The 21,033-nt window shown below is 41.1% G+C and overlaps 1 protein-coding gene across 1 annotated transcript in view; it reads right to left on the bottom strand.

Annotated features, from left to right (window-relative positions):
- ITGA2 (integrin subunit alpha 2) overlaps nucleotides 1-21,033 on the bottom strand; it is a 104,425-nt gene that overhangs the window by 83,212 nt on the left and 180 nt on the right. The window lies entirely within an intron of this gene.

The raw sequence follows: 21,033 nt of genomic DNA, 5'->3' as shown, positions 1-21,033 counted from the left end.
CAGAGTGTAACTCTTCCCCCCTGTCCTCATGCAGATGCCTGTGAACGCAGTAATAGTGCAGCAAAGTACTTTCCAAGGTGACCAAGTTTCCAAGTACTGCAGCAAAGTACTATCCAAGGTGACCTTGCTGTATATTTGTTGATAGTAACCGAGCCCAAGTATTCAGTGAATCTCACGAAACTTTACTGCAAAAATAAGCAATGTATGTCCTGGAGGGTTAACTAATTTCCTCTCTGTCCACAATTAAAAGGGTGTCGTGTTTCATCCTTGATTATAACCTGGCTTGTTGTCATTTTTATATCCACAGGCAAACCAGATAGTTAAGCACACACTGATTAATGCAAACTTCTTTTTTCTTCCACTCATTTAAAAATTTTATAGTACCTCCTGCCCTGAGAGTTCCTGCGCATCTCTGAAACAGATTTCTGGGAAACTTTAATAATTAAGAATTAGTTTAAGTAAAAATGGAGTTCATTCTCCCACTTCATTCTGGAACCTGATTTTAAATTATAAGATAATTCAGAAGAGAAATAAATATATGTTTGGTAATGAGATATAGTTAACCCAGTTTTGTTCTCAATATGTAGTGAAGCTCAGAAAGGAACAAAATCTTTGGAAAACAAGGGCAGAAATAAATGTATTAAACAAAATATATCATTCTATATTCAACACAAGATTTTGTCAGGAAGTGTCTTGATTTCCATGATATCACTGTCAGAGCTCAATGACACATATCTGTAGTAGAAGATGGTAGGAAAGTCTAATTTGTGTGGCTAATGCAAAACTTAAGCATATCTACATACGTTGAAGGGCAGGTGGGGCTGGCTTTTCACGGAAGGGGTTCATTTGCAAAAAGATCCAGAGAGTTAAAGGGGAAAAAAATTCATGTTAAGAGAAGAGAATTAAGGCCCAAAGCAAGAGGTAGAATTGGGAAGAGAGGAGTATTTTTAACTAGGACTCTCTTATTGCATTCTAGCCCATTCCTGCAGATGTATGCTGGCATTTTCGGGAGGAAATGTCTGTTAAGTAGTAAACAAAAATACAAGAACTCTTTTAGTTATAAAATAAGTCAGGGGAGTGTAAGGTACAGCATGGTGGCTATAGTTAATAGTACTGTATTGTACGTTTGAATGTTGCTAAGAGAATAGATCTTAAAAGCTCTCAACACAAGAAAAAAATCTGCAATTATGTGTGGTAATAGATGTTAACTAGACTTATTGTGGCAATCATTTTGCAATATATACATGTATCAAATCATTGTGTTGAAAACAAACAACCTAATCAAAAATGGGCAGAAGACCTAAATAGACATTTCTCCAAAGAAGACATACAGATGGCCAAGAAGCACATGAAAAGCTGCTCAACATCACTAATTATTAGAGACACGCAAATTGAAACTACAATGAGGTATCACCTCACACCAATCAGAATGGCCATCATCAAAAAAAATCTACAAACAATAAATGCTGGAGAGGGTGTGAAGAAAGGGAACCCTCCTACACTGTTGCTGGGAATGTAAAGTGATACAACCACTATGGAGAACAGTAAGGAGGTTCCTTAAAAAACTAAATATAGGGCTTCCCTGGTGGCACAGTGGTTAAGAACCCACCTGCCAATGTAGGGAACACGGGTTCAAGCCCTGGTCCGGGAAGATCCCACATGCCATGGAGCAACTAAGCCCGTATGCTACAACTACTGAGCCTGTGCTCTAGAGCCCACAAGCCACAACTACTGAGCCTGTGTGCCACAATTACTGAAGCCTGTGCGCCTAGAGCTCGTGCTCCACAGCGAGAGAAGCCACCGCAATGAGTAGCCCGCACATCACAACAAAGAGTAGCCTCCCCTTGCCGCAACTAGAGAAAGCCTGCACATAGCAACAAAGACCCAACGCAGGCATAAAAAAACAAAACCAAAAACAAAACTAAATATAAAACTACCATGTGATCCAGCAATCCCACAACCAGGCATATATCCGGAGAAAATCATAATTTGAAAAGATACATGCACCCCGATGTTCACTGCAGCACTATTTACAATAGGAAAGACATGTAAACAATCTGAATGTCCATCAACAGAGGAATGGATAAAAAAGGTGTGGTACATATATAGAATGGAATATTACTCAGCCATGAAAAAGAACAAAATGATGCCATTTGCAGCAACATGGATGAACCTAGAGATTATCATACTAAGTAATGTCAGACAGAAAGACAGATATCATATGGTATCACTTACATGTGGAATCTAATAAAAAATGATACAAATAAACTTATTTATGAAACAGAAACTCACAGATCTCGAAATCAAACATATGGTTACCAAAGGGGAAATGTGGGGGGAAAGTGATAAATTAGAAGATTGGGATTAACATATACACATTACTATATATAAAATAGATAAGTAATTAGGACCCACTGATTAGCACAGGGAACTCTATCAGTATTCTGTAATAACCTACATGGGAAAAGAATCTGAATGGAGATATATATATATATATATATATATATATATGTGTGTATATATATATATATATATAAAAAACTGATTCACTTTGCTGTACACCAGAAACTAACATAAGATTAAGTCAAATATACTCCAATAAAAATTCTTAAAGTTAATTGTGCTGTACACTTGAAGCTAATATAATATGTCAATTATATCTCAATAAAAAATAAAATAAAATCCAAATTACTCATATACATGAACTCTAAGGTCTGAATGTCTATGAAAGTGCAAGCACAGGGTGTCACTGATTTAAGAATGTGGAGCAAATCTCTATCCCATGGCTGGTGGGGACTGGTCCTCAGAAGCTGCAGAGGTATTGGCAAAGGCAGGGGAGCAGGAAGGTCCAGTTATCACCAAGACATGGGGGAACTCTCTTAGGGGATAGCAAAGGTTCCCAGAAGAACTGTGCTTAAGAGTCCAGGAGAAACACTCTCATCTAAATCAGGGATGGGTGAAACTCCAGGTATGATCTGTCTTGGGGCAAATTTCTCCCTATCTGGGGGTCTGTGAACCTAGAAAATAATTTCTCTGCTTCTAAAAAGGATGGTGTGACAGGCATGTGAGAGACATTTCCATTTAAAAGGGAGATTAGAAGGAATAAAGGAGTCGCTGGTACCAAGAAAGTTTAACATAGCAGGTCAAATTCCATTAGGTTTTCAGGCCTGAAAATAATCCTCTGTTGCTCAAGGCTCTGTCCTCTGGGCCTGCAACAGCTCTGTTGGCCTCTTCTTCTTTGTCCCCTTCAGTTCAAGAGCAGCATTTCTGCTGAGACAACATTCCTAAAAACCTTGTAGGTCTCCTGTGTATGTCATGGGGATCTGTGCCATTTGACAAGAGAGCTCTCCACAGATCTTTCCTGGATAACTCTTTCTCTCTTCCTGGCCTCTGCGGAGACGGTTGAGAGGATCCAGGAATCACACGCCTAATCCATTCAGCAAAACGTTTTCCAACCACACTCTCGGCCTTCCCTTCAGAGCACACTTTCCTAACAATGAGTCCCCTAATATTTGCTCTTTTTTTTTTGAATCTGGATAGACTAAGGATTTCTCAAATCATTAAGTACTGTTCTTACTGTTCTTATTTTGTTTAATGCTTCCTTCCTCAATTTATCTCTTTCCTCTTGCACTTTACTACCTTCAGCAAGGAAAAAAGCAGCCTGCACCCTCCGCATTTTGCTTGGAAATCTCCTCAGCTAAATATCTAAGTTAATTGCTTGAAAGCTTCCCACACAACAGCAGGGCACGGTTAGGCCAAACTTTCTGCCACTATATAACAGGGATCACCATTCCTTCAGTTTCCAACAACATGTTCCTCATTTCCTTCCGAGCCCTCACTGGAAGTGGCTTCAACATTCATGTTTCTGCCAACAGTTTCCACAAGGTGATCTTCAAAGCCCCTCTATCTAAATAAGGTAATATTCACAGATTTTGAGGACTGAGATATAGAAATATCTTTGGGGGACCACCATTCAATTCAATATGACGGGTATGCCAGTAAAGTTAGATCCTGCCCGATGTTTACCTGGGCCATTTTTTCAGGGCTGTGTTTGCAGCAAGAAAGCTTGAGGGTAAGGTAAATCTCACCTCCAGGACAAAGAATGGGTTTGCTGAATTCTTGCTGTGAAACAGCAGGTCACCAAACTCAGTTTTCCTCTCTCCTAATGCAACCTACTCAACGTGTGCAGGCTTCCATTTGGATCCCTTCCCGTTGCCCTCATGATACTTTGTGGGGAAGCGCAGGGAAACGGATGTAAACATGCTCGTGCTACCTGTCATGCTATGAGTAATAAAGTCCTTGGTCTCTGACTCAGGCACCTCATGTCATTTGTCAGCATCCATGAAACTGTAACGAGCTAATGTATTAGTTTTTACAGAGCGTAAAATCAAATATCAGACTTGTCAGGGTGGAGAACAAAAACTCCCCCTTCTGGGTATTGAGGGCTGAATGACAATGCAAATGGATAACTCCTGGGGGTTCAGAGAAATCTTGGGAGAGCACTATATTTTCCTATAAGGGTGGAATAGGGATTCAAAAGAATTATATTTCAATTTTAAGAAGCAAAGAGATTACAGCTAATATCTGGGTAATGATTTCATAATTTGTTCTGCTTCGTAATTTATGACCACTTTTTTAAAAATGATGTGTGCATGTATCATTTATTTGACATTTACTCTGCATGCATATTAAAGAAACATGTGCCTCACTTCCATGCAGAAATAAATGCATTACTATGTAGTTAAGCCTAAAGGGGCATTATGGATGAATTACATCTTCCCCCAATTCCCATGTTGAACCCCTAATTCCTAATGTGACTATATATGAAGATAGGACCTTCAAGGAGGTAATTCGGTTAAAAGAGGTCATAAATGTGGGAACCTAATCTGATAGGACTGGTGTTCATATAAAAAGAGGAAGAGACACCAGATCTCTCTCTCTGCATGTACACACAGAGGAAAGGGCACATGAAGACACAGACAAAAGGCAGCAGTCTACAAGCCAGGAAGAGAGGCATCACCAGAAATCAACCTTAATGACCTCTTGATCTTGGACTACTATCTCCAGAGCCGTGAGAAAATAAATTTCTGTTGTTAAAGCCACCCATTCAGTAGTGTCTTGCTACGGCAGCTCCAGCAGACTAAGATGGGGGAAATTGGATAATATCAGAAATTTTCAATTTACTATGCTGCGTTTCAAAGATAAGCTTGTCAATATACAGATGTGCATATATAAACACAGGAGAGATATATACTAATTCAAGTTATATCATTTAAGGTTCACATTTTGTATGAAAAAAATACAAGTCGTTATTTTGTGACAAAGTAACTACATCAAGCATTAGAGTATTGCGAACATTGTTGGATGATTTTGATGCCCTTTCACAACTTTTGATCTTGCAGGCAATGAACATCTTCAAAAGTCTATAGCAATTGCTTCTGAAGTCCATTTATTATGACAGTGCTTCCTAGCAGCTCAATATTTTCTCTTTTTTTCATGAGGATGTTGGAGGATGAGTTGCCATCTGGCAGACTCACTGGCTCCCAATGGCCGAGAGGATGGAGTTAAGGAGTGGAATACCAGCTCATCAATTCACTTTCTATTTTAACAGTATCTTCCTAAATTCCTTTTATGTGAAAGGAGAAACTCCTCTCTCTTCCTCTCCCTCTCAGAATAGCATTTTTGTGCATTTAGCAAGTCAGCGTCTGTTGAATAGCTTGCTCATTAACCAGATATGCCTGACACATCTCAAGGCCATGTATGGAAACAATAGACATAACTGAGGTAGTATTTCTTCTATTATATCTCTGTTCACAGGCCACTTCTCTATAAACTTTTGGTTTGGGTCTTCCCCTATCATTTTAGCCTGTACGCACCCATCTTATAATTCACCATCTGCATCTCTTATTGTGATGTACTACCTCGAAATGTTACTTACTGTTCTCTTGTGTACGTTTTGTCTCTTGATAATTGCATACTCATTGCCTCCCCACCCTGCCTGACCTCACCTCCTATCCTATCTTTTTAGCTCACTCACCTGGCTCTTCCTTAAACTCACTCTGACCTTAACCTTTTGCATTTGTTTCTTCTGCATGGAACACTCTTCCCAGAGAGTGTTCTGTTTCTACATCAAACATCAACCCATCAGAGCTGCCATTCCTCATTACCTGTGGTGGTCAGGGGGCTCCCAGGGATCCCCCTCTCCTGCTATCCATGCCTTTGTGTGATCCTCTCTCCTTGAGGGCAGGATCTATGACTTCAAACCAATAGAAATGAAGATTCAAAATGCAGAATCAAATATCACAGAGTATCACTTCTGTAATTACATTACGTAAGATTGTAACGTCCGTCTTGCTAGTAGATGCCTTCTCTTGTTGGCTTTGATGAAGCAAAGAGGCCCACAGGGCAAGGAACTCAAGGCAGCCTTCCACTGAGAACCAATGGGGAACTGAGGCCCTCAGTCCAATAGCCCTGGAGAAAATTAATTCTGCCAACAGTTAAAATGAGCAGAAGTGGATCCTTCCTCAGTTAAGAATTCAGATGAGACCCCTGCCCTGGCCGACACCTTGTTGCAGCCTTATGAGAGAACCTGAAGCAGAGGACCTCAGTGAAGCCATGCCCAAATTCCTGACCCACAGAAATTGTAAGATAATAAATGTATATTAAGTTACCCCACGTGTGGTAATTTGTTATATAGCAATAGATATAATATAACCCCAAGCAAAAAAATATCTTCCTGCTTCCCACTCCCTGCCTAGCATTCTCTGAACCCCTTACTGTGCATTGCTACCTCTTATGTGATGTATTTATGTTTTTAATTTGTCTTCCACCCTCATTAGAATCTGTATTAGAAGAGTTAAGTTTTGTAGGGATTGACAGGTCTACAATTTGGGACAGAATGTCTCTTTAAGGAAAAAATTATAAAATTGTGAAACAAATTCAGGTATAAAATTAACTTTTTGTTTAGAATGAGAAAAGTAATCCTAGCAAATAAATAGTTTTAAAACCTGAAAAATATATTTTTTAAAAAACATACCTTTTACTGATTGCCTGACATACTTCTGTAATACATTTTGCCTTGGCCGGTACGCGGGCCTCTCACTGCTGTGGCCTCTCCCATTGCGGAGCACAGGCTCCGGACGCGCAGGCTTGGCGGCCATGGCTCACGGGCCCAGCCGCTCCGCGGCATGTGGGATCTTCCCGGACCGGGGCACGAACCCGCAGCCCCTGCATCGGCAGGCGGACTCTCAACCACTGCGCCACCAGGGAAGCCCAGCTCTATATCTTTTGATCACCTCTTTACTTGATAACTTTATAAAATCATACTCTCTAAAAAGTAATTTTTTTGGCATGATAAATTGAATGTTTAAAATTATTCTTATTTACACTTAAGGAAAGTTTCTTTCATTTTCATAACACCTTATTTGTAATGTCATGTAAATGTTTAGGACTGTTTTCCAGTATCATACAGGAGCTATAATATTTCAAGGTACCTCAAATTTTCTTTTAAAGGGATTAATCCAGAAACTTTTTGAACTGATGACGTTGATCAAACAGTTTGCTGTTGATGTCTTTGTTGAAATATGTTATTTTAGGGTATAGAAGAGACAATGATCTGAACTTCTGCATATTTACTAAAAATATCAGGCATGTGAATACATGGGAAGAGGCCTGCAGAGTGAGGGCGCCTGAAGCTTAAGCTTCCCTGTTTTATGGTAAATCTGTCTTTGTCCCGAAAAGTAGGGACTTTGTTTTGTTTACTGCTATATCCCCCCTACTCAGAGTATCTACATGGTTGTAGATCAATAATCAACTGAATTAACAGATGGACTGCTGATTGTTTCACCTTTCCACATAATAATAAGTTATACATATAATGGGATATCAGTAAAGACCAGGTTTGTCAATAAATATAAGTTCTGGACTGATTCAAAGGAAGATGCTTGAATGCAGGTTACTGAGAAGATACCTATAGAGGTAGATTAAAAGATTAATAAATATGTACATACATATGTATATAAAAATATACACACATTTTATTTTCTATTTAGAATTTTAGAGAACATTTAACTTTGCTCTTTATCTAGCTTTAGGAGAACCCTATATTTTGGGGTGATGTAGTGGCAGAAGTATGCCAGTACTGGAAGTACAAGGATTTTTTTTTTTTAACTGAAAAATCCACATACCGGGCAAGACCAACAGTACCTCGTAGAGCCTAAAAGCTTGGCCTCTGAGGTTGGAATAGCTCTGTGACCTTGGACAAGATCCTCATCCTATATAAGCCACTGCTTTTTCACCCGTGAAATAGACCTAATCTATGAGCCTACCTTATTGTGATCAGACAGTATATATAAAACCCTAACCCAGTGTCCAGCAAATGATGAGCACTCAGTAAAGACAGCTTGTTTTCGTTATTTTCTTTTACTATTCATATCATTATATATTACTGATAATGGCATACTTTTTGAGAAATTGTAAAAGGCATGTTAATTTGTGATCCTACTTTCACCTCTCACATAAAAAACTATATCCTAAATAAGTTTCCATTTAAGTTTCTGAGAACTGCTGTGCAATGGATAGGAGGACAGCATGTCTACATTTTGCTGAGACACACTCACCATGAGAGCCAAGAAAACATTATCAGCCCATGGACCCTCCAGGAAACCACAAACGCAGGAAATGGGGTTACTCAGACCCTGACTTTGAAACTAAGAAAACAGACTTCATGGGACTTCCCTGGTGGCACAGTGGTTGAGGATCCACGTGCCAATGCAGGTCTGGGAAGATCCCACATGTCACGGAGCAACTAAGCCCGTGAGCCACAACTACTGAGCCTGTGCTCTAGAGCCCGTGAGCCACAACTACTGAAGCCCATGCACCTGGAGCCCGTGCTCCGCAACATGAGAAGCCACCACAAGGAGAAGCCCCAGCACACCGCAACTAGAGAAAGCCCGTGCACAGCAAGGAAGACCCAATGCAGCCAAAAATAAATAAATAAATAAGTAACAGTATATTAGGGAGAAAAGAAAACAGACTTCGAACTCTCAAGTGTAGCTAATCATTAGCGAGAATATGTACAACAGAAAATGGTCATAGGTTGCATTAGATCCTTTGAACATGTACAAAATTACAGGAAATCATTCTCAATAGCATTGTCTTCATGCTGAAAGGACAATACTGCAGAAATAATTTAGAAAGCCCATCCCCCCTCCTCTCAAAAAAAAATAAAGCAACTAAACTTAGAAACTGTAGGCCCTTTGAAAAGAACCACACATTCACTGTACATACAGATTTAAGCTCTAGAGTGTCTGGCTTACAGCTATAGTGCTTAAAAGAAAAAATAAAAGTAGTGCAAAAGCCAAAAGCATAAAACTGCGTTTGGAATATAGCAGCATAACATTCTCCTGCTTTTATTAAGAAAGAAAAATGCAACTTTTCCTTAAAAGTCTTTGTTTTGAGTGTTAAATTTTACATTCAGTAAGGATCTAGATTCTCCTCCACAGGTAACATTAGAAATGGAAAGCAGAGCTCCTGGAGGGACTGCCTTGAATCCTCCAGTTCCTCCCATGTCTGACACTCTACTACCCTCTGATAGACACTCCATTGAGGTCCCTTAAAATAATGAATGATGATAAAAATGGATGAATACCAAGGATATGAATTTTGAAAAGTAACATTATATACGCTTTTACAGTGCACAAAATACTTTTCCATTCATAATTCCATTTGATCCTCCCAATGACCCAGCAAGGTAGGGAAGAGTCTGCCTATGACTTATCTAAAGTCAGCCAGAAAAATGGCATTAAAATTAAAATTTACTCTTCAGAGCTAGAGTTCCTTTCAGGATGCCATGAACATTAATACATGTTTGTTTAATGTAGTGCTTCTCAACTGGGAGCAATTTTGTCCCTCAGGGGGCTTTTGGTAATGTCTGGACAAATTTTTCGTTGTCACACTGTTGCGGGGAAGGGGAGTGTCTACTGGCATTTAGTGGGTGGAGGCCAGTGAAGTTGCTCAACATCCTAAAGTCCGAAGGACAGCCCCTCCTGCCACTGCCACTGCTCCATCCCCCAAAAGAATTATCTAGTCCCCAAATGTCAATAATGTCGGAGTTGAACAACTATGATATAAACAAGCAACAGTCTTGTAAACACCATTAAGTTGACTAAGTCACTGTGGTGGTTTCAAAACATGTCTGGGACTTACTTGACATTCTTCCCATCAAGATGCTGAGTAAGTCTCCTCCCCTAGAATCTAGGTATGGCTTGGTAATTTCTTTGATGAATAGATGTAGTTGTATGATTTCTGAGTCTAGGTTAGAAAAGACCGTGCAAGTTTCTGCCAGTTTTGAGGGGGACACTTGCCTTTAAATCCCTGAGTCGCCTTGCAAGAAATCAGGCCACCCAGAGGGCGCCATGCTGAAGAGACCCCTAATGGGACCACGTGAAGAGGGAGAGCTGCCTACCCTCTGAAGGTAACTACATGAGAGATCTCAAGCCAGAACTGCCCAGCCAAGCTCTTCTCAAAGTCCTACGCAAGAAACCAGGAGAGATAACAAATGATGGGCGTCATTTTAAGCCACTAAGTTTTAGGGTGATTGGTTACATGGCAATAGTTAACCAGAACAATCTCCAGATTTGGAGACTCAAAGTCAAGTGCTCCGGCAAACAGAATGTCTTCTCTTTCCCCCTAAAAGGTTCTGACCCACGGAAGTATGGAAATCTTAACCAGAGGACTGCCACTCCTCAAATGAAAATGATTCTGATCAATCTGTGGGAAATAGCTGACAAGGAGAAGTTTGTCAAAGAGATTTTCAGAGGAAATTCTGAAGGCTATCTTGAAATGATGGACTGCAGGTTAGAGTCCTGGGCTTTAGTCATTTTCAAAAGCTGGTTACTGTAAAAATGAGGCATTTACTAGATGATCTCTTGAGGTTTCTTCTAGGCCTAAATTCTAGAATATCCTACTCTACATATATTTTTCAAAAGATAGGCATTTTAAAATTGTAACTTAGAAATGCACCCTGATGAATATAAAGCATGAGAATTAAAATAAATATGAAGCACCAGGCTACACTCATCAACCTATAAGAAGTTAAAAAAAAAAGTACAAAAAGTAAATTAAAATCTAATGTTGGTAAAATTGGTAAAAATCACACATTACTGATGACCACAGTGTTCAGTATGCAACAGGAGCTAAAAAATACAGATAATCTTTGATCCAGTAATGTTGCTTTTGGAAATTGTCCAAAAGGAAAAAAGAAAGAAAAAGCTTCTTGTATAATGATATTTATAGCCACATTACTTGCAGTAGGGGGAAAAAAACCCCACAGGAAACAACCTAAATATACAACAATGGGACAATAGTTAACCATGACATGGCAGGATGTATTAATGTAAAGTTATAAATATGAGGGCCACAGGGAAAAGTATATACAAAAGATACCAAGTGAAAAAAGTAAATGAGTCATTTTCATATAAATGGCAAGTATATCTATGAAAATTTACATCCACACTTACGAACATCAAAAGGAAGAAATATAAATATTTTTTCTGTTTACGAGAATGTTAGTATATGTCATTTTCTATAAGGATACTGAAATATTCTGCTTTATAAAAAAAGCTATAAACTGAAAGTATTAATCAAGTTTAGTACTTTGATGAACATACTTACCTCATATCATCAAAATTCTATTTTTATTTAAAAATTTTTTTACCAACCATTTTCTGGGTGCTTACTATATGCTAGGTGTTGAGAATACAATGATAAATAGGATGAAAGGTGATCTTAAAAATGTCTTCAGTGGGAGAGAGAGTCAAGCTGAAGATAAATTATGGTACTGCTTTATGAGGACAGAAGAGGGGAACAAGAAAGGGTTTTTTAGAGGAAAAAAAGATGTCTGCACTGTCCTAATACTTTTATTCATCTTATTACTTGTCAATAGCGCTATCCTAGTTAGACATTTCAAGACAAAGGAGAAATAGCCCAAAAGCAAACAAACTCTCTCAAGGAAGTTAAAAAAAAAAAAATTGATCAACTAAAGGAATATTTTAGCAAATTTGGATTTAGCAAATAGAAGCATTTTGGCATATACGAGTTGGAAAGAACTAGGAGGTTTTTGGCTTGGCATTCATTCGGAAAGTGTGCCTTTAACCCGTGTTACAATAGCTGTCATACATGTTTCATTCATTCAACAAAACTCAACTTGGCACAAGTGAAGAAGACATGGCCCCCGTCTTCTCAGAGTTTGCGATCTATAGGATTTAGAGCCAAGTAAACATATCATTGAGGTAGAATGTGACAACTGCTATGAAAGGGTCCACGTGAGGAGGACAACTAAATTGGATTAGTGGTTGGGAAGGCTTCCTGGGGTGCATAAGCCTCAGTGAAATTGAGACTTACTTAAAGGATGTATAGAATACGGGTTGGGGGCTAAATTGTATTTTAAAAAGAGAGAACACAGATTAAGGTAAGAGACCAAGGGACTATACTGTTAAAAAGGGTTAAGGTCATATTTCACTGGAACCACAGCCAAGAAAAAAAAATGATACTAATATGTTAAAGTCTGATTCCTTGGGGGCAAAAATTAGATACTGTAATAATAAAAGGGACTTCTTAATTACTACATACTATGGTCTGAATGTTTGTGTTCCGTCAAACTTCATATGGTGAAATTCTAACCCCCAAAGATGATGGTATTAGGAGGTGGGAGCCTTTGGGAGGTGCTTAGGCTTTGCCCTCATGAATTGGATTAGTGCCTCATAAAACAGGCTCCAGAGAGACCCCTAGCCCCTTCCACCATACGAGGACATAGCAAAAAGGCACCAGCTATGAACCAGGAAGAGGGCTCTCACCACAATGCGACCACGCTGGCGCCTTGATCTTAGACTCCCCAGCCTCCAGAACGGTGAGAAATACGCTTCTGTTGTTTATAAGCCAACCAGTCTGCGGTATTTTGTTATAGCAGCCTGAAAGAACTACGACACTACGACATTTACATAAATTATTTAACCATCTTTCCACTTTGCATTAAGACTTTTTTATCTGGGCTATTACATTTTTATACTGAAAGGAAAATAAAGATCACATAAAAGTATCCCAATTACCAAGGCTATGTCCTCCCTCCCCACCCCCCCAAACAATAAGTACACAGAAAACTAAGTCAATTTCTCTGAAATATCTATTTTATGCACTAGTATTCAGAATATGGTTACACAAAGGTTATACAATTCAGAAGGTTCATTGTCCATATTCTAATAAGCGTCCAAGAAGCTATTTGGTTAAAGGACCTGAAGGAAACTGGTAAACAATTTGGAATAGAGTTATCTTACTGAACTGGCCAAGAGCCAGCTTGCATTCAGTCTGCATTTCTACACGGTATCCATGGAAATGAGATCAGGCCTACACAAAGACAAACAAAGGCCACCTTCGAATGAATCAGGAGAATGACAACTGCCAATGTTCAAGGCATGCAGGGGCACAATAGCTTTGTACACGCTCTTCAGAACACAATGAAATCATCTCTTACACTGACAATACAGTGTCCATCACTCTTTCTTTTCCCCTTTGCTCATTTAAACATTAACCTCATTTTTATACAGAAAGCCTTTCAATGATCAGGAGTTATGTACGGTTTCTGCAGTAAAAACTGCTCTAGTCCCTTTAAACTAATAAAAGGAAGAATTGCAGTTACCCTTTCAGAACATGGAATAATAATGCAGGAATCTTCATTGACAAAGTTGCCCAGTTTCTATGAACTGTTTGGTCAACAGAACAGACAATTCTCTCCAAGGAGGAAAAAATGTATTTGAAAATTATGAACAGTTCCAATATTCAATGGACCTGAAAACATTACAAAAATATGCAGTTCGAGTTTATACTGGTTAGTAAATGTAATTTACGTGTACAAGAGTCAGCAGGCATAGACTGGATAAAACACTTGAACAGTACCTTGAACTAATTATAACTAACAAAATTAAGAGTAGACATTAATTTCTTTTCTAATTTATATTAAATAGAAATGTTTAAAACGCCTTGAAAAAAACCCACTGTTATGCAGAATAAAAGGCTTTAATATTTTATGACCAGAACCTTTCAAAGACAACACTAATTCTCTGTGCTATATGGGACTGTGATTTCTGAAAAGTTTGTTTTGAGTTTTCTCTCTGTGTGCCTTGGTCAGCTTCACCTTTCTCTCATCAATTAATATCCTCTCCATTTCATAGCCCAGAACCTGCTTCGACTTCCTTCACGTGATCACCTGTGGTTTCTAATCTGTCCGGAGCTGCTGCTCTTGTGGGTCATCCAGTTTCCCCCCTCCTTCTTCTTTCTCCCTGACAGCATCCTTTCCATGGACACGCGTGCCCCTTTTCTCCTCTTTGCTTCTCTCGTGTCACGGACTCCTGCCACATACGGATGCCTCAATGTAAATTTCAAAACTTACAAGTACCATGCAGTACCGTGACAGAAGTAAAAAAAAAAACACAATAATGTTTATGCAAGTTTCTCCACTGTTTGCTTGTTTGTTTTTAAGCAGCCCCTCCCACCTCATCCCTCTAGCTCCTGCCTTCCTGCCAAAGTTCCTGGCACTGTCCCCATCCCTCACCTTCCATTGACTCCTCAGCTGGCTCCCCTCTGGTTCTGTTTTTTCCCCTCAGCAGAGACTGCGCTCACCCAGGAGGTCAGACCTGCCTGACTTCTGTGAAGAGTTTGATCCTGTGGACCGACTCTTCCTTCTCGAAACACTTCCGCGGTGCCCCAGTCTGCGCTGTCCTCTTTCTCCTCCTCCAGCTGCATCTTCTCTCTCCCTTGGCATCTCCGTTTCCTCACCCGACCTTCTAAGGTAGCTCCTCAGGTTGCAGCCAAAGTCATCCTCTAGTCTCTCTTCGTCTGACTCATCAACGTCATGTCTTCAATCCCTCTCCAGATGCCCACGACTCCTAAATCTCTATCCCCATGTTGCTCTCACTCCTGCTCCTAACACCGCTACACATAACCATCTAGTAACTACACATATTCACGTGGATGTCTCGAACTCAACCTGTCAAGCTGAACTGCTCTCTTTTTCCTCTAGCCTTGCTGTCCTTTAGTGCTCCTGTCTTGGTGAATGGCATCCCCCGAGCTGTTTACATCAGAAACCCAGGTCTCGGTCTTAACCTTCTTCCTCTCTCCCTGCCACCCTCGTACATCAATCACGAAATCCTGTCCATTCTTCCTTAACACCTTTCACATCTGTCCTCAGCTATCTTTCCCTACTGCCACCTTTTTTTTTTTTTTTTTTTTATACTGGAGTATAGTTGAACCACCGCCATCTCTAACACCAAACCTAGACCCAGTTCTTTCCTAAGTGGTCTTGGTGCCTTCAGTCTGGCTTCCATTCACTCCACCATCCCCCCTGCTGCCAGAGTGATCTGTCAAGGGGCCAACCGGAGCATGTCACTGTCCCTTAACAACCTTCAGAGCCTTCCCACTGTCCTCCAGATAAACTCCATGCTCCTTTCCAGGGTTTACAAGGCCTTTCACGGTTGGGCACTCACTCACCTCCCAGCTCTCACTTTCTGTGAATACCTTGAGTAATGTGTTCCGGGCATAATGGCCTTCTCCTTTCCTATTTAAGTATCTCAAACATCTGGCCCCAGGAACTAGGAGACTTGGGGCCTATTAGTGATTACGTTACTGTATTACCACTTACAGTCATTTACAAAGAACTGAACTTTGATCTCTAAGGCCCTTCACAGTATATCTGAATGGTAACAATTACTTCCTGCCCCCAGGACGGCCTCTCTAGAGGCCTGATACTTAAACGTGTCACAGTGATATTTCTCCATGCTCTGAACTCAACTAGTTCTGTATCATTCATTCAGCAATTAACTGCATGAGACCATATGACACCTATTATGTTATAGAAATTTACATTACATCTTTATGTTATAGGCATAGACAACACAACAACATAACAGGAACAAAACAACAAGTTGTAAATTACACGGAAATTTTTCAAGACACCAAGATGTATGATGGCTCGAAATTTCAGTAACTATCAATAAAAGACAATATGAAGGACCCTCTTCTTCCTCTCTTTCCACTAGGCCAGTGTCCTGGCTTTATCTCCAAGCTAGTCCTGACATCATGGTTGCAAGATGGCTATAGCTGCTCCAAGATTTACATCTAGACCTGACAGTATGTTTATTAACTAGCATCTCCCTTAGGAATGAAAAATTCTTGCCCCAAAGTCCCTGAGCGGATGTCACTCCATATCTCATTGGTCAAAATTCCATTATATGCCCATGTCTAAATCAGACACTGGCGAGAGGTCTGGGACCACCAGCACTGGCTCAGTCCAATTACCGTTCAACATTCCCTGGATCTCCTAGCTGTGCAGAGGAGGGGTTAACCCAGTACTTGGGCTTCTGTCAGAAAGGAGGATGGTAGGGTATGAAATTGGTTAGGCAACCCCCAGGGACTGAGACAATGTCTTTCCCTCATGTGTGGACTTGTTTCCAAATGGACTGCAACCTCTCCGGACCACATTTCAAGTTTCCAGTGGTTCTACACTGGATCCAGCACGTTGCCTTACATAAAGCAAGTGTTGCATAAAGATACGATCAAAAACTAGTTTTCTGGAATTCACTGTATCCAGAGCAACAAAGCACCTATGTATCATCAGAAGGGAGAATCATAGGGGTCACTTTCACACAGGGGACCTATTGTTGTCTCGGGATTTGCGGTATCAAGATTCTTCTCTTTAAGAGTCATTATTCTGTGTGTTCCTCCAGGTAAATCATTAGTTACCATAAGATACAAAAGCACACACGCATACACACACCCTCCACATCTTTGACTTATTGACTGGAGTAACAGCTTTCCATAGTTCTTTCTCTTATGCTGTGCTCGATCTTTCTGTAATGTCCCAAGTTAAGCAGGGCTGATAGTGACTTTAGTGGTAACATTTACATGATGTCAAGATGACACTTTCGGTCCCAAATATCTTTCCTATTCTTCCTGAAACTCTTTATTTTCAACACACAGACTGAATGGCCTTTATTTTGCTGAATGTCTGAAATTCCACCATTAGCAGCTCATCTCTTTGCATTAACAGGCTTTTCCCTTTTTATACACCCATGGCTTTCAGCACACTAAGAAAGGAGCAGTCATCACATACTTTAGAAGGAAGTCACTTGAACTGACGCATTCTCTGACTCTTGGTGGTGGAATACACCTGACTTGGTGGTCATCACAAAACAAGGTGGTACAGGCAATTCTGGAATTTTAATTTGCTAGGAAAGAGAAGGTGCAGCGCTAATATTTAAGCAGTTACTTCCAAACCTGGCTGCACATCAGAAACGTATGAGTAATTGTTTTTAAATACTGAATCCAGAGCCCCAATCTATTAATGTGAATCAAAACAGTGGCTTGTGAACCAGTATGTAGGAAAGCAAAGCTTAGTCGAGGTTGGGCCCGTGTAGCTGGAGAGCCATGGGGGAGGGGAGTTACCATATCAGCTGGTGGTCTAAGGTGGTTGAGGGGCTGAGATGAGAGAGGTCGTTGAGGGTGGGTCCCAGAAATGAGAGATTACCTCAAACTTCCCTTTTTGTTATAAAAACTTCCCTACTTTATAATTTTACTTGGGGTCATCTCTTTTAACATAGGACAATGGTGAGTTGCAAAGGGATGAGAAAAAAAAAGGGAAAAAGCATCAAGGCAGTGAAGGCCAAGAAAATAGTCTGGAAAATATTCTAACACCAAATATGGGATGGTCAGGTGCAGTCAGAACACAGAAGGGTGTGTATAGGTGCATGTCCATGGCTCTGGGGTGTGTGTATTGTGAGTGTGCATATGTGCAGTGTGTGTGCTTGTGTGTAAGTGTGCACGGGGGAGTGTGGTAGAGAAGAAGCTGAACAGGCAGGCTGCGACCAGATGGCGAAGGACTTTTTCTGACGTGTCACAAAATTTGGACCGTGCACCACGTGAGCTGGGAAGCCACCAAACGTTTGACGCAAAGGGGTGATTGGATATAGATAAGTGTTTAGAAAGATACCATTGGTGACAAAGCAGAGAATGGACTGGAGGGATAAGAGACAAACACAGGAGAACCAGCTTAAAGACGGTGGGAGTCCAGACACAAAAAAGCAAGGGCCTGAACTGGGCAGTAGCAGAAGGCACACGAGTTGGGGAGAGCAGACAGAACTTAGAGACAGTTTGTGAGGTTGCAGACAAGGGAAGAGATCCCTGGTTTCCATGTTTGCAGGATAATGCTGCCATTAAACAATAATAGACAAGGCAGGAAAAAATTTCAGAGGACAGATATCTACTTCGGTTGGGGACATGTGGAGTTGGACGTGCATAGAGGGCATCTAGGTGGAGATATTTGCTAACAGATGGAAACACTGATCTGGAACTCAGGAGAGGAGTCTGGCTGGAGATGCTGACTTGAGTGGGGAGCAGGCCCAGAGGGAACTGGTAAAATGAAGAGGAGGATCCAGCATGGAACTCTGCAAACACCAACAAGGACCGGGCCAAACAGCTGAGCCTGGGAAGGAGACTACGAAAGAACAGCCAGGAAAATAGGAGACAAACAGGGAGAACAGAAGCCAGGGGTGGAGGGTGCTTCAGGAGGAAACAGCTGCCAGATTACACACTAAAGGAGGACCTGCTTACTAAGAGGGAAATTAGAATATGTACCGCCTGAGGGGAAATTAGGGATCTGAAAATTGGGGGTGATTCGGGCAGGGCACCAGAGATAACAAGAGATGAGGCTAGGCAAGGATTAACCTTAGCCAAGCAACACACTAGACAGTGTAAGTGACGTCGTGCGTTTTAAAATCACATTTCCCTTTTCCCTATGGACCTATTACTCAGTTTATGGATTATGCAGGCCTCTTATGGTCTTTCTTTTCCATCCTCAACCTGCCGGTTACCATTTCAATGATTGCGAGCACTTAAACTAAGGAATGATCAATGAAAAGCGATAAATATGAAACCAAACCATGAGCACTGCTTTTTCTTAAATACCTGTGAGAATGTTTATAGAAAGCGAATTTGAATCTACGTGTTAAAGTGAGATTTGATGGTTTTAAGTTTCTACAGTGGTTGGTGTGGTGCCAGATGTAGAAACGCATACACACATGCGCCTTTTACATTTTAAGTTTTGGTATTTATATTACACAAATATATATGGATATAACTTATAAGCAACTACATGTGTGTCTGTTTAGTCATGATGAGTACTCAAAATTTTATACAGATATAGGGTCATGCCATAAAAAACTGCAGCGGTCACAAGCCTAGAGCTTTCAATTATTCATTTTAATCTTGGATGTTCATGGTATCAAAAAATGATGCTGTTTCCCTGGGAACTTGGGTTCAGATAACAAATGACAAAGTTTTATTATGATTACCCCGAATTAAGAGAAAACCTGTTCCCTGAGTATGTAAATATCTGCAGCAGGAGGAAGGAGGAAATATACAAACTATTTGGACAGATGTCATTTTAAATCACTTCTGCTGGCTTGCAGCGAGTTGCGCTTGTTAACCAACTCCAGGTAAAGTCTCTGTACCTGATTCATGCCTTGCGGCACTACATTCCTCTGAAGTATTTCTCACTGCTGTTTACAGAACAAGCCTCAACACTTCAAAGATAAGAAAATGATGTTATATTTCCATAGCTTCTGTTAATAATGGGTAATTAAAGAGTGATGAAAGGCTTGCATTGAAATGTCCATTAGCTCTTGGGAAGGTGGTGGTGTCCAGGAACTGATTCTCAAGGTGAATCCAACTTTCTCCGAAACCCCTAAGTTAGGGTTGATGGCCCCTCAAAACACTCTTGGGGTCCCAGGAGAGAATATCTGTGAAGCACCAGACCCAGGGTTAGACAGGAAAACTAACGATGCCTATTCTCCGCTGGGGTCGTGTTATTTCTCTTTCTCTAACCTGGAGAAAATGCTACAGGGTCTTCTGCATTAGAATTCTTTCATAACAACTGGTTAAATGCCTCATAGGAGGGCAGTCTAAGAAAGATTTCTCCTCTTGGTAAAAACACTTGAAAATCAGAGACCACTTTTTTGTTTGTTTTGCTTTGATAGCTATTCAACCTATGATATACAAATGCGACTCCCCCCACCCCACCTAACCCCAAAAGTAAACTAAAGTTCTTGAAGTAAGCACACACGAGGCTCTGGAAAATGATCTGAAGAAAGTAGCTTTTTTTTTTTTTCTTTGGCCGCACCTGGCGGCACGCGTGATCTTAGCTCCTCGACTAGGGATCGAACCCGCGCTCCCTCCACTGGACCGCCAGGGAAGTCCCCTGGGGAAAGTACTCTTGATGGAGTGTGGTTGCGCCGCAGCTGGGTATCCCCAGCCTCATTTCCCCACTTCGTGCAAAAGGAGTCAGGCGACGGGTGGGCCCGGCTCTCAACGCCCTGCCGTTGGAGCTGCAGCTGCGGGTAAATCTCTCGTTGCGGCGCCTACGATCCAGAAAGCGGAAAAGAACTTTTCCTGGCCTAAGTTTACATCCGTCGAACAGACGACGTTACAACAGTAAGAAGAAGGCAGAAGGGCGTGAAGAATTCCCCTCTGCCAAGTATTGAAGAGGCGCTTGGTTTTCCTACGTCCCCTAAGGGAAGAAACATCCGTGCTGCGTCCTGAAGAAATAGGGACATTATTCACACCCTGGGGTTGAAAAATAAGCATATTGGGCTCTCAGGCTCCTGCAAAGCCACCAGGCATCGCCCTGAGGGGCAGGCTGTCTCCTAGGACCGGATTCCCGGGACGCACAGAACCTCCGGGTCCGCGTCTGGCGGGGCGCCTGTCTGAGCCCGGCAGCAGGATTCTGGATCTCCAGGCGCTCCACTAACCTTTACTCCCCCATGCATGTGTGCGCGTGCGTGTGTGCCTAAGAGCGAAGCGCGTATCGAGCTGACTTTGAAAGGTGCTTTACAGACAGGGTGAGCCGTGCCTTATGGGGACACCAGGCGAGGGAGAGCGGGAATGGGGAGTCTCTCTCCATCCTGCTGGGATGGCTAGGCGCCTGGGTCC

The sequence above is a fragment of the Lagenorhynchus albirostris genome, chromosome 3 (genome assembly GCF_949774975.1).
Source record: "Lagenorhynchus albirostris chromosome 3, mLagAlb1.1, whole genome shotgun sequence".
In the NCBI taxonomy this organism is placed as follows: Eukaryota; Metazoa; Chordata; class Mammalia; order Artiodactyla; family Delphinidae; genus Lagenorhynchus; species Lagenorhynchus albirostris.
The sequence above is the reverse complement of the archived record's forward strand: the minus strand, read 5'-3'. Positions and strand labels throughout refer to the sequence as shown.